We start from the raw sequence: 11,609 nt of genomic DNA on the forward strand, positions 1-11,609 counted from the left end.
GGGAACAGCATTTTGATGACTGTCAGCCTTTCACCAATGTTTAAAAAAAGTAGAATCTGGGGCTGGCCCAGTGGTGTAGCAGTTAAGTTCTCACATTCGGCTTGGCCAGCCCCGGAGTTCACCTGTTCAGATCCCGAGTGTGGACCTATGCACCGCTTGTCAAGCCCTGCTGTGGCAGGTGTCCCACATATAAAGTAGAGGAAGATGGGCACAGATATTAGCTCAGGGCCAATCTTCCTCAAAAAAAAAAAAAAAAAAGAAGAAGTAGAATCCAGTGGGTTATAATTAAATCACATGAAAACTAATTGTGAGAAAAAATGGCTCCAAGTAAGTTCAAATTTGAGTTAAAAATCACCTCCTAGTTCCATTAGGTTGTGGTAGGATGGCAGGTAGGCAAGATAGGAGCAGAGAAGGAAAAGAAAGAAAAGAGAGAAAAAGAGGGGGAGGGGAAAAGGGGAAGAGAGGGAAGGAAGAAGAGAGGAAAGGAAGAAGGCAATAAAGGAGGAAGAGAGGGAGAGAGAAAGGAAAGACGCAAGGAAAGAAGCACTCCACAGCTGAGTTTCATCGAGTATCTTACCACACAGCGTTCTGTAGTTTTCTTTCCATTTCCTAGGCACTCTTCCACCCAGGTCTTTTTTTCCCTTTTCTCCACTTGACAGTTTCTCAGAATTAGCACCACCAGACTCATTAAAGCCTCTCAATCTTTTATCCAAATCAAAGTTATTGGTATGATAAAACAACCACACTGATGACTAAAATCTTATTAAGTAGGTTATACATTTTAAAAAGATGTAAGTTACAGTGAGAAGAGTTAAAATTTTTCACTTGTTTTAAACCATTGTTTCTCTATCTATAAAATAAGTCTATCCCAGGGGCTGGCCCGGTGGCGCAGTGGTTAAGTTCACATGTTCTGCTTCTCGGCGGCCCTGGGTTCACCAGTTCGGATCCCGGGTGTGGACATGGCACTGCTTGGCAAACACCATGCTGTGGTAGGCATCCCATGTATAAAGTAGAGGAAGATGGGCATAGATGTTAGCTCAGGGCCAGTCTTCCTCAGCAAAAAGAGGAGGATTGGCAGCAGATGTTAGCTCAGGGCTAATCTTCCTCAAAAAAAAAAAAAAGTCTATCCCATTATTAAACATGCATTGCTTAAACAATATTTAAAGAGTACTTTTAAATGAGTTCCATAAATTCTACTTTTCCTATTTCTTAAGTTTGATCTATTACATTAAATTGAAGGTGAGGAAAAAGGCTAGCTAAGAACATGAAGGGTACCCCCTCTTTCATACTGCGTTAATAAATAGGCAACCTTGGTTTTTAACATTTCACCTGAACGCAACCACCTTCTAGGGAAGTTGTTAGTCATTTTCAATATCATAAAACCAACTGACTAGGATAGGAACAATACCTGAACTTGCGCGGCAGTTTCACTTTTGTGTTTATTAGTGCAATCATTAAAGGTCTCAAAATACATTGATAGCAGACATAAATGTAATCCTTGTCATCCAAAACCATTTGTAGAATTGAAAAATGGTTTTGTTTTGGTCACTGATTTTCACTCTTATATGATCTGTCAGATCGCCTATAACACACAGAGCTTCCCTATAATATTATTAGAGTGACCAGGTAATTTATCATCTAAATCAGGAGGCTTATGAGGAAGGGAAAGCTTTCAAAAATTATAGGTACAAGCCAGGAGGTAGAGTCATCCTATCCAGAGAAGAAGTTTGTGTAGAATCGATGGTTGTAGAACACTTATTTAAGGATAAGTTTAAAACTACTCATTTGTGTGTGTGTGCGTGTGTGTAAGGAAGATTTTCCTCTTTTTTTTTTCACCCCAAAGCCCCAGTACATAGTTGTATATCCTAGTTGTAGGTCCTTCTAGTCCTTCTATGTGGGATGCCACCTCAGCATGGCTTGACAAGTGGTGCTAGGGCCGCATCCAGAATCCAAACCAGCTAACTCCAGGCCGCCAAACTGGAGCACGCAAACTTAACCACTATACCACTGGGCCAGCCCCTGAAACTATTCATTACTAAAGAAAATTAGGAGAAAAACTGTCTGTTTGAATGAAGTAGACAGTCAAAAAGCAAAAATGAAGTAGGACTAAAAGAAAAAGAGTAAAAAAAACCCCAAGATACATTAGAACCAAGAGGAAAGAGATATTAACATTTAAAAAATTCATGTACTATATTATGAGATACAAAGACAGCAAAAGAGCACATTAAGATACAATAATACATGAAAATACACAAATTAAATGAAAAACACATTAGGAAGAAAAACTTGAAAAGTTAGAAAGAAATCTTACCTATCAAACACTGGCAGGAGCAAGGCAGCAGCAATCCTAGAGGCAGAAGCAGTGACAAGGAGGACACCAGCAACACCTCTGGGAGTGATGATGGAGGATAGAAAGTGCTGATTCTCAAATACAGACAGAGCCAGCTCAGGTAAGAGAAACCAAAAATTAGCACTACAGCGCCACCTCCTGAAAAACAAAATAAAGGCTTCCACTCTCCAAGCAATTGAAAAGTTTGAATCAAAACAAACAAAGCTATACCTCCCTAAGGAAGTTGTTTGCTATTTCAAGTGCATCGGCAGAGGAACAACTCAGCAAGCACCATGAAAAATCATGTAATACAATATCACAAGAAGATGACAGTTCTCCAGAAACCAAACTTAAAGTCACAGAAGATTGTGATCTGTTACAGAATTCAAAATAGCCGTCATGAATAAACTCTATGAGCTACAAGAAAACTTAGGCAGTTCAATGAGCTCAGTCATAAATTAATGAACAGAAAGAATACTTTACCAAAGAGACTGAATCTCTAAAAAAGAACCAAGCAGAAATTCTGGAGCTGAAGACCTTAATAAATGAGATGAAGAACGCATTAGAAAGCATTGGAAATAGAGCAAACCAGATAGAAGAGAGAATTAGTGAGCTGAAAGATAGAAATCTAGAAATGATTCAGGCAGAAGAGGAGAGAGAACTAAGATTTTTTTTAAATGAAGAAATTCTACAAGAATTATCCAACTCAATTAGAAAAGGCAACATGAGGATAATGGCTATCCCAGAAGGAGAAAAGAGTGAGAGGGTAGCAGAGAACCTGCTTAAAGAAATTATAGCTGAGAACTTCCCAAGCATGAGGAAAGAACTGGATATACAAGTCCACAAAGCAATTAGAACACCTAATTATCTCAGCATAAAAAGCCTTTCTCCAATCCAGACAGAGAAAGATGAACTCTGTATGACTCCATTCATAGGTGGTAGTTAACATATGGACAAAGAGAACTGATCGGTGGTTGCCAGGGGAAAGGGGGGTGGGGGGAGGGCACTAGAGGTGAAGCGGTGTACCTATAACATGACTAATAATGATGTACAACTGGAATTTCACAAGGATGTTAACTTTCATAACCTTAATAAAAAAAAAAAAAGCCTTTCTCCAAGACACATCATATTAAAACTGTCAAAAGTCAATGATAAAGAAAGAACTTTAAAGACAGCCAGGGGAAAAAAGACAGTAACCTACAAAGGAACTACCATTAGGGTATCAGTAGATTTCTCAGCAGAAGCTCTAGAGGCCAGGAGAGAGTGGAATGACGTATTCAAAATATTAAAAGATAAAAACTGTCAGCCCATGATACTCTATCTGGCAAAGCAATCCTTCAGATGTGAAGGAGAAATGAAGGCTTTCCCAAACGAACAAATGCTGAGGGAGCTCATTGCCACTAGGCCTGCCTTACACAACACATTGAAAGGAGCTCTTCTGCCTGAAACAAAAAGGCAAAAGTACACAAAACTTTGAGTAAGGGGATAACTAGACAAACAGAATCAGAAAAATGCAACTCTATGTCAGAATAGGTTGTTAAACCTTTAATTATAGCATAAAGATTAAAGGGGGAAAACCATTAAATGTAACTATAGTCACTTCAATTTAGTAACAAAGTCACAATACAAAAAGTGATAATTTGTGGCAACAAAAACATAAAAGGGGGAGAGGAAAAGGACAGAACCTATATAGGCAAATGAAGACAAGATGCTATCAGCAGAAAAAAGGACTATTTTATCTATGAGATGTTTTATATAAACTTCATGTAACCACAAAACAAAAAGCTAGAGCAGACACAAGAAACGTAAAAAAGAGGAAACTGAGAAAAACTTCATAGGAAACCACAAAACTAAAATGACAGACAAAAACACAAGGAAAAAGAAATAATGAAAATATAGAACAACCAAAAAACAAAGGTAAAATGACAATACTAAGACTTCATATATCAATAATCACCGTAAATGTAACTGGATTGAACTCACCAATCAAAAGACACAGAGTGGCTGGATTGATTAAAAAACAAGACCCAACTATACGCTGCATCCAGGAGACTCATCTCAGCTCTGAAGACAAACATAGGCTCAAAGTGAAGGGATGGAAGATGATACTCCAAGCAAATGGCAGCCAAAAGAAAGTGAGTGTAGCTGTGCTTATATTAGATAAAATAGACTTCAAGTCAAAAAAAGTAACAAGAGACAAAGACAGACATTATATAATAATAAAGGGGACAATCCATCAAGAAGACATAACTTTGATTAATATATGCGCACCTAACATAGCAACACCAAAATATATAAAGCAATTATTAGCAGACCTAAAGCAAGAAATTGACAGCAACACACTAATAGTAGTGGACTTTAACATCCCACTTACATCACTGGATAGATCATCCAGACAGAAGGTCAACAAGGAAACATTGGCCTTAAGTGAAACATTAGACCAGATGGACTTAACAGATATATACAGAACATTCCACCCCAAAGCAGCAGGATACACATTCTTCTCAAGTGCACATGGAACATTCTCAAGAATAGAGCTTATGTTGGGACACAAAATGAGTTTCAATAAATTTAAGAAGATTGAAATCATATCAAGCATCTTTTCCAACCACAATGGTATAAAACTAGAAATTAAATAGAAGAAAGCTAGAAAAACCACAAATATGTGGAGACTTAACAGTGTTCTACTGAATAACTATTAGGTCAATGAATAAATCAAAGGAAAAGTAAAAATACGCCTGGAGACAAATGAAAATGAAAATATGACATAACAAAATCTTTGGAATGCAGCAAAAGTGGTACTAAGACGGAATTTTATAGCACTACAGGCCTATCTCAAGAAACAAGAACAATCTCAAATAAATAATCTAATCTTACACCTAAAACAACTAGAAAAATAAGAACAAACAGCCCAAAATCAGTGGAAGAAAGGAAATAATAAAATCAGAGTGGAAATAAATGAAACAGAGACTAAAAAGACAGTAGAAAAGATCAATGAAACTAAGAACTGGTTCTTTGAAAAGATAAACAAAATTGACAAGTCCTTAGCCAGACTCACTAAAAAAAAAAAAGAGAAAAGGCTCAAATAAATAAAATCAGAAGTGAAAGAGGAGAAATCACAATGGATACCACAAAAATACAAAGGATTGTAAGAGAATACTATGAAAAGCTATATGCCAACAAATTGGATAATCTTTGACATCAGCATTAGCAACGTCTTTTGGGATATGTTTCCACAGGCAAGGGAACCAAAGTAGAAATAAACAACTGGGACTACATCAAACTGAAAACTTCTGCATAGCAATGGACACCATCAATGAAACAAAAAGACAATCTACTGAATCGGAGAATATATTTGCAAATTGTATATCTGATAAAGGGTTAATATCCAAAATACATAAAGAACTCGTACAACTAAACAACAAAAAACAAACAACCTGATTAAAAAATGGGTAGAGGATCTGAATATACATTTTTCCAAAGAAGACACACAGATGGCCAACAGATACATGGAAAGATGTTCAACATCACTAATTATTAGGGAAATGCAAATCAAAATTACAATGAGATACCACCTCATGCCTGTTAGAATGGCTATTATCGAAAAGACAGGAAATAACAAGTGTTGGAGAGGATGTGGATAAAATGGAATGTTCGCATGCTGTTGGTGGGAATCTAAACTGATGTCGCCACTATGGAAAACACTATGGAGATTTCTTAAAAAAATGAGAATAGAACTACCATATGATCCAGTGATTCCACTTCTGGGTATTTATCTGAAGAATACGAAAAGACTAATTTGAAAAGATATATGCACCCTTAAGTTCATTGCAGCATTATTTGCAATGGCCAAGATATGGAAACAACTTAAGTGCCCATCAACACATGAATGGATGAAGAAGATGTGTATATATGTTTACAGTAGAATACTACTCAGCCCCCAAAAAAAGATGAAATCTTGCCATTTGCAAAAATGTGAACAACCTCGAGGTCCATTATTGTAACATCCACTATGTAACGTGAAATAAGTCAGACAGAAAAAGACAAATACTGTGTGATTTCACTCATATGTGGAATATTAAAAACATAAATGAACAAACAAAACAAAACACATAGATACGGAGAACATATTGGTGGTTACCAGAGGGCAAGGGGGCTAAGGGAAGGGAGAAATGGGTAAAGGGAGCCAATTTTATGGTGACAGATGGAAATTAGAATTTTGTGGTAGCACACTGTAGTGTATATAGAAGTCAAATATAATGTTGTACATGTGAAGCTGATATAATGATATAAACCAATATCAGCTCAATAAAAAAATTATTATACAGATATATTACTATAAATAAATAACTCATTATAAAGATATAGATGAAAGATTGGTAAATAATTATAAAAATGTTTTTGTGAACATTTCTTCATAAAAAAATTAGTTGCTATTAAAATTTCACTGTTACATTGCTTGCATGTTATATTAAAATGCTACAAATTCTAAGTTAAAATACTAAGCTATTATGTTTCCATGATGTCAGAAAGAGAATTTAAAAATATGTGTACATGTCAGAAAAAGAAAAACATAAAGCCATTAGAGAAGACATTGAAAGAAAATTATTGCATTTCATTAATTCTAAGATACATACCAATCACATATTCATTATTAATGGGCTCAATTCCACAAGACTATCCCCCACCTCAGATGCCAGTTGTAAGTCCCAGGTTATCATTTGTACTTCTGACCAACTGGCTATAAATCTGTAAATCAGGGGGTCTCACAGCCCTCTCCTCAGGTTTGATAATTTGCTGTGATGACTCACAGAACTCAGGCAAACACTTCCATTTACTGGTTTATTACAAAGGATACAGATGAACAGCCGGATGAAGAGGTACATAGGGTGAGGTCTGGAAGGGTCCACAAGTGCAGGAGCTTCTGTCCCCATGGAGCTGGGGTGCACCACCCTCCTGGCAAGTATGTGTGTTCACAAACCTGGAAGCTCTCCAGACTCTGTAGGTTAGGGGTTTTTATGGAGGCTTCAATTATTAACTCAATCTCCAGCCCCTCTCCCCTCCTTTCAGATCCAAGCTTTTAATCATGTCTTGGTCTTTCTTGTGACCAGTTCCCATCCTGAAGGGATCCAGGAGCCCACCAAGAGTCTCCACATTAGAACAAAAGACGCTCCTATCATCCAGGAAATTCCGAGGGATTTGGGAGCTCTGTGTCAGAAACTGGGGTCAAAGACCAAATATTAGAACAAAAGATGCTCCTAGCACCCCTATCACTCTGGAAACTACAAGGGCTTTTAAAGCAGTTTTGCCAGGAGCCAGGGGCAGAGTCCAAAGATATGTCTTATAATGTCGCAGAGATCATTAAATCTTTCTAGGTGATGGTCAAGTAATTTGAAGGTTAAACAATGGTACTCTTTCATTGAAAATCATCCACATAAAGTAAGAAATTTTAACTTTTCAAGGGATAATTCAGACTGAGATTTTTCAGAAATTTCTTAGACATAAATTCTTCCTGATGGTAGTGTGGACCAAGCAGGGGGAAACTTGATCTTTCTACTTTATTTTATCTTAGAGGACTATGGATTTTGTCTGTATTGCAACCTCTTTGGGGACGGGGAAGAAAAGCAACTGAAGAATAAGAAGGCACTTAAAGATTGTTAGATTTTATATTACATTCCTGGTAAACACAAAGTGGAATAAATGTAAAGCATTCAAAATTGATAGAAAATCTAACTTCTTTGCAGCAGAACAGAGATTATACTGGTATGGTATTGTCAAGTACATAACATAGATGATGCAGTTTTTGGTAAGGCCGTGTTCGACATTCAGAGCGTCATCCAATAAACGTTGGAGTGACCAGTAATGAACCAACAGAAAAAGAACTCAAGAATACAATACCATTCACAATCGCAACAAAAAGAATAAAATACCTTGGGGTAAATTTAACTAAGGAAGTGAAGGACCTATATAATGAAAATTACAAGGCCTTTCTGAGAGAATTGGATGACGACATAAGGAGATGGAAAGACATTCCATGTACGTGGATTGGAAGAATAAACATAGTTAAAATGTCCGTTCTACCTAAAGCAATCTACAGATTCAACGCCATCCCAATCAGAATCCCAATGACATTCTTTACAGAATTAGAACAAAGAATCCTAAAATTCATATGGGGCAACAAAAGACCCCGAATTTCTAAAGCAATCCTGAGAAAGAAGAACAAAACAGGAGGCATCACAATCCCTGACTTCAAAACATACTACAAAGCTACAGTAATCAAAACAGCATGGTACTGGTACAAAAACAGGTGCACAGATCAATGCAGCAGAATTGAAAGCCCAGAAATAAAACCACACATCTATGGACAGCTTATCTTTGACAAAGGAGCTGAGGGCATACAATGGAGAAAAGAAAGTCTTTTCAACAAATGATGCTGGGAAAAATGGAAAGCCACATGTAAAAGAATGAAAATTGACCATTCTTTTTCACCATTCACCAAAATAAACTCAAAATGGATCAAAGACCTAAAGGTGAGACCCGAAACCATAAGGCTTCTGGAAGAAAATGTAGGCAGTACACTCTTTGACATCAGTATTAAAAGGATCTTTTTGGACACCATGCCTTCTCAGAGAAGGGAAACAATAGAAAGAATAAACAAATGGGACTTCATCAGACTAAAGAGCTTCTTCAAGGCAAATGAAAATAGGATTGAAACAAAAAAACAACCCACTAACTGGGAAAAAATATTTGCAAGTCATATATCTGACAAAGGCTTAATATCCATAATATATAAAGAACTCTCGCAACTCAACCACAAAACATCAAACAACCCAATCAAAAAATGGGGTGGAGACATGAACAGACATTTCTCCAAAGAAGATATACGGATGGCCAATAGGCACATGAAAAGATGCTCATCATCACTAATCATCAGGGAAATGCAAATCAAAACTACACTAAGATATCACCTTACACCCGTTAGAATGACAAAAATATCTAAAACTAATAGCAACAAATGTTGGAGAGGTTGCGGAGAAAAAGGAACCCTCATACACTGCTGGTGGGAATGCAAACTGGTGCAGCCACTGTGGAAAGCAGTATGGAGATTCCTCAAAAAACTAAAAATAGAACTACCATATGATCCAGCCATCCCACTACTGGATATTTATCCAAAGAGCTTGAAGTCAGCAATCCCAAAAGTCCTATGCACCCCAATGTTTATTGCAGCACTGTTTACAATAGCCAAGAGTTGGAAGCAACCTAAGTGTCCAGCAACAGACGAATGGATAAAGAAGATGTGGTACATATATACAATGGAATACTACTCAGCTGCAAAACAGAACAAAATCATTCCATTTGCAATAACATGGATGGACCTTGAGAGAATTATGTTAAACGAAATAAGCCAGCGAGAGAAAGATAATCTGTGTATGACTCCACTCATATGAGGAATTTAAAATTATGGACTAAGAACAGTTTAGTGGATACGAGGGGAAAGGTGGGGTGCGGGGTGGGCACAAAGGGTGAAGTGGTGCACCTACAACATGACTGACAAACATTAATGTACAATTGAAATTTCACAAGATTGTAACCTATCAATAACTCAATAAAAAATAAAATAAAATAAACGTTGGAGTGAAACAATGAGACTTTTGTTCATATCACAAAACCACAGCAAAAATTGGTAACAATAATGATATATATTTATGCAGAATCAAACACTGATATGAAATAATATAACACAATATACAGGGAGTGAAATGCAAAAACAATTTAAGTTGCAGCCACTGAGATTCACAAAATCATTTTGAATAAAGTAAGACATGCTGAACATTACCCAATTATTTTTCAAATGATGTAATAGATAGAAATCTGTGAAATAGTTAAAAATTATTGTTAGACTTGTGGATTTAAAAATGCAGATATTTCTATTTTGAACAGTTTTATGGATTTTGTCCAGTGAAAGACACAGCACTAAAGAAAGATTATGCACATTTTTAGTAGACTGCGCAAACAAATTTGAATCTCGTGGGCCAGCCAGGTGGCACAGTGGTTAAGTGCGCACATTCCGCTTCGGTGGCCCAGGTTTTGCCAGTTCGGATCCCGGGTGCGGATATGGCACCACTTGTCAAGCCATGCTGTGGCAGGCATCCCACATATAAAGTAGAGGAAGATGGGGACGGATGTTAGCTCAGGGCCAGTCTTCCTCAGCAAAAAGAGGAGGATTGGCAGCAGATGTTAGCTCAAGGCTAATCTTCCTCAAAAAAAAAAACTTTGAATCTTGTCAAAAATAAGTTGAGAGTTCAGTGATATGACAATGCCATTCATCTGTGACAAACATAACACATTGCAAAAAAGATCCTCAAAAAACATTCTAGGGCGTTATATTCCTTGTTCTATTTGTTCTTTAAACTTCATAATGAACGAAGCAGCTGAAGAATGTGTTTTGACACACTGAATTTCTTTATATCATCCAGTAATTTTACAACTGCTTTTTGGTTTCAACAACACATTGAAATGAACCAAAAACACGCTGACTAAACACAAATTTGAACCATTGTCAATACACTATGGGAAAGTCGAGATGATGCCACCAGGCCACTAAAAACTAAATTATAACTAATATGCAAGCCTTTTGTAGAAATTATTGATGATATTAATAAAGTTGTAGATTCTCGAACTCAAGCTATAGGCGTAAATAGAAAATATCCACTTTAAACGTTTTCTTAAGACAAAATTGATATAATATTTTAAGTAAAAATAATGATATAATCAAAATTACACAAGACTAAGTTCAGTGTAAATAATGCACTTGAAAGTGTGAAAGGAATTAACAAATTCTATAAGGATAAATAAAGTGATATTTACAAAAGCATATGTTATTGTGCTCACTTCGTAGCACATATACAAAAATTGGAATGATACAGATGTTGTTTAATGGATATAACGTTCCAAATTTGCAGATGAAAATGTTCTGGGGATTTGTTTCACAACAATGTGCATATACTTGATGCTACTGAACTATACACTTTAAAATTGGTTAAGGTGGTAAATTTTATGTGGTATGTCTTTTTACCACAATAAAAACCCCTATATTATTAATTCTAAATAAAGTCTCGTTATTGATGCCAGTTTTTCCAGCATAGAAAATGGAGAGTGCCACTTTGATTGCAAATTTCACAATCAAGCTCTCTTTGATCCACTGTCAAATTACACATCCATTTGCTTTCTTTCCACATACAACAATAATATCTTTAAAAGAAAGATTGGGATGGTGATT

Source organism: Equus przewalskii, chromosome 2 (assembly GCF_037783145.1).
Source record: "Equus przewalskii isolate Varuska chromosome 2, EquPr2, whole genome shotgun sequence".
NCBI lineage: Eukaryota > Metazoa > Chordata > Mammalia > Perissodactyla > Equidae > Equus > Equus przewalskii.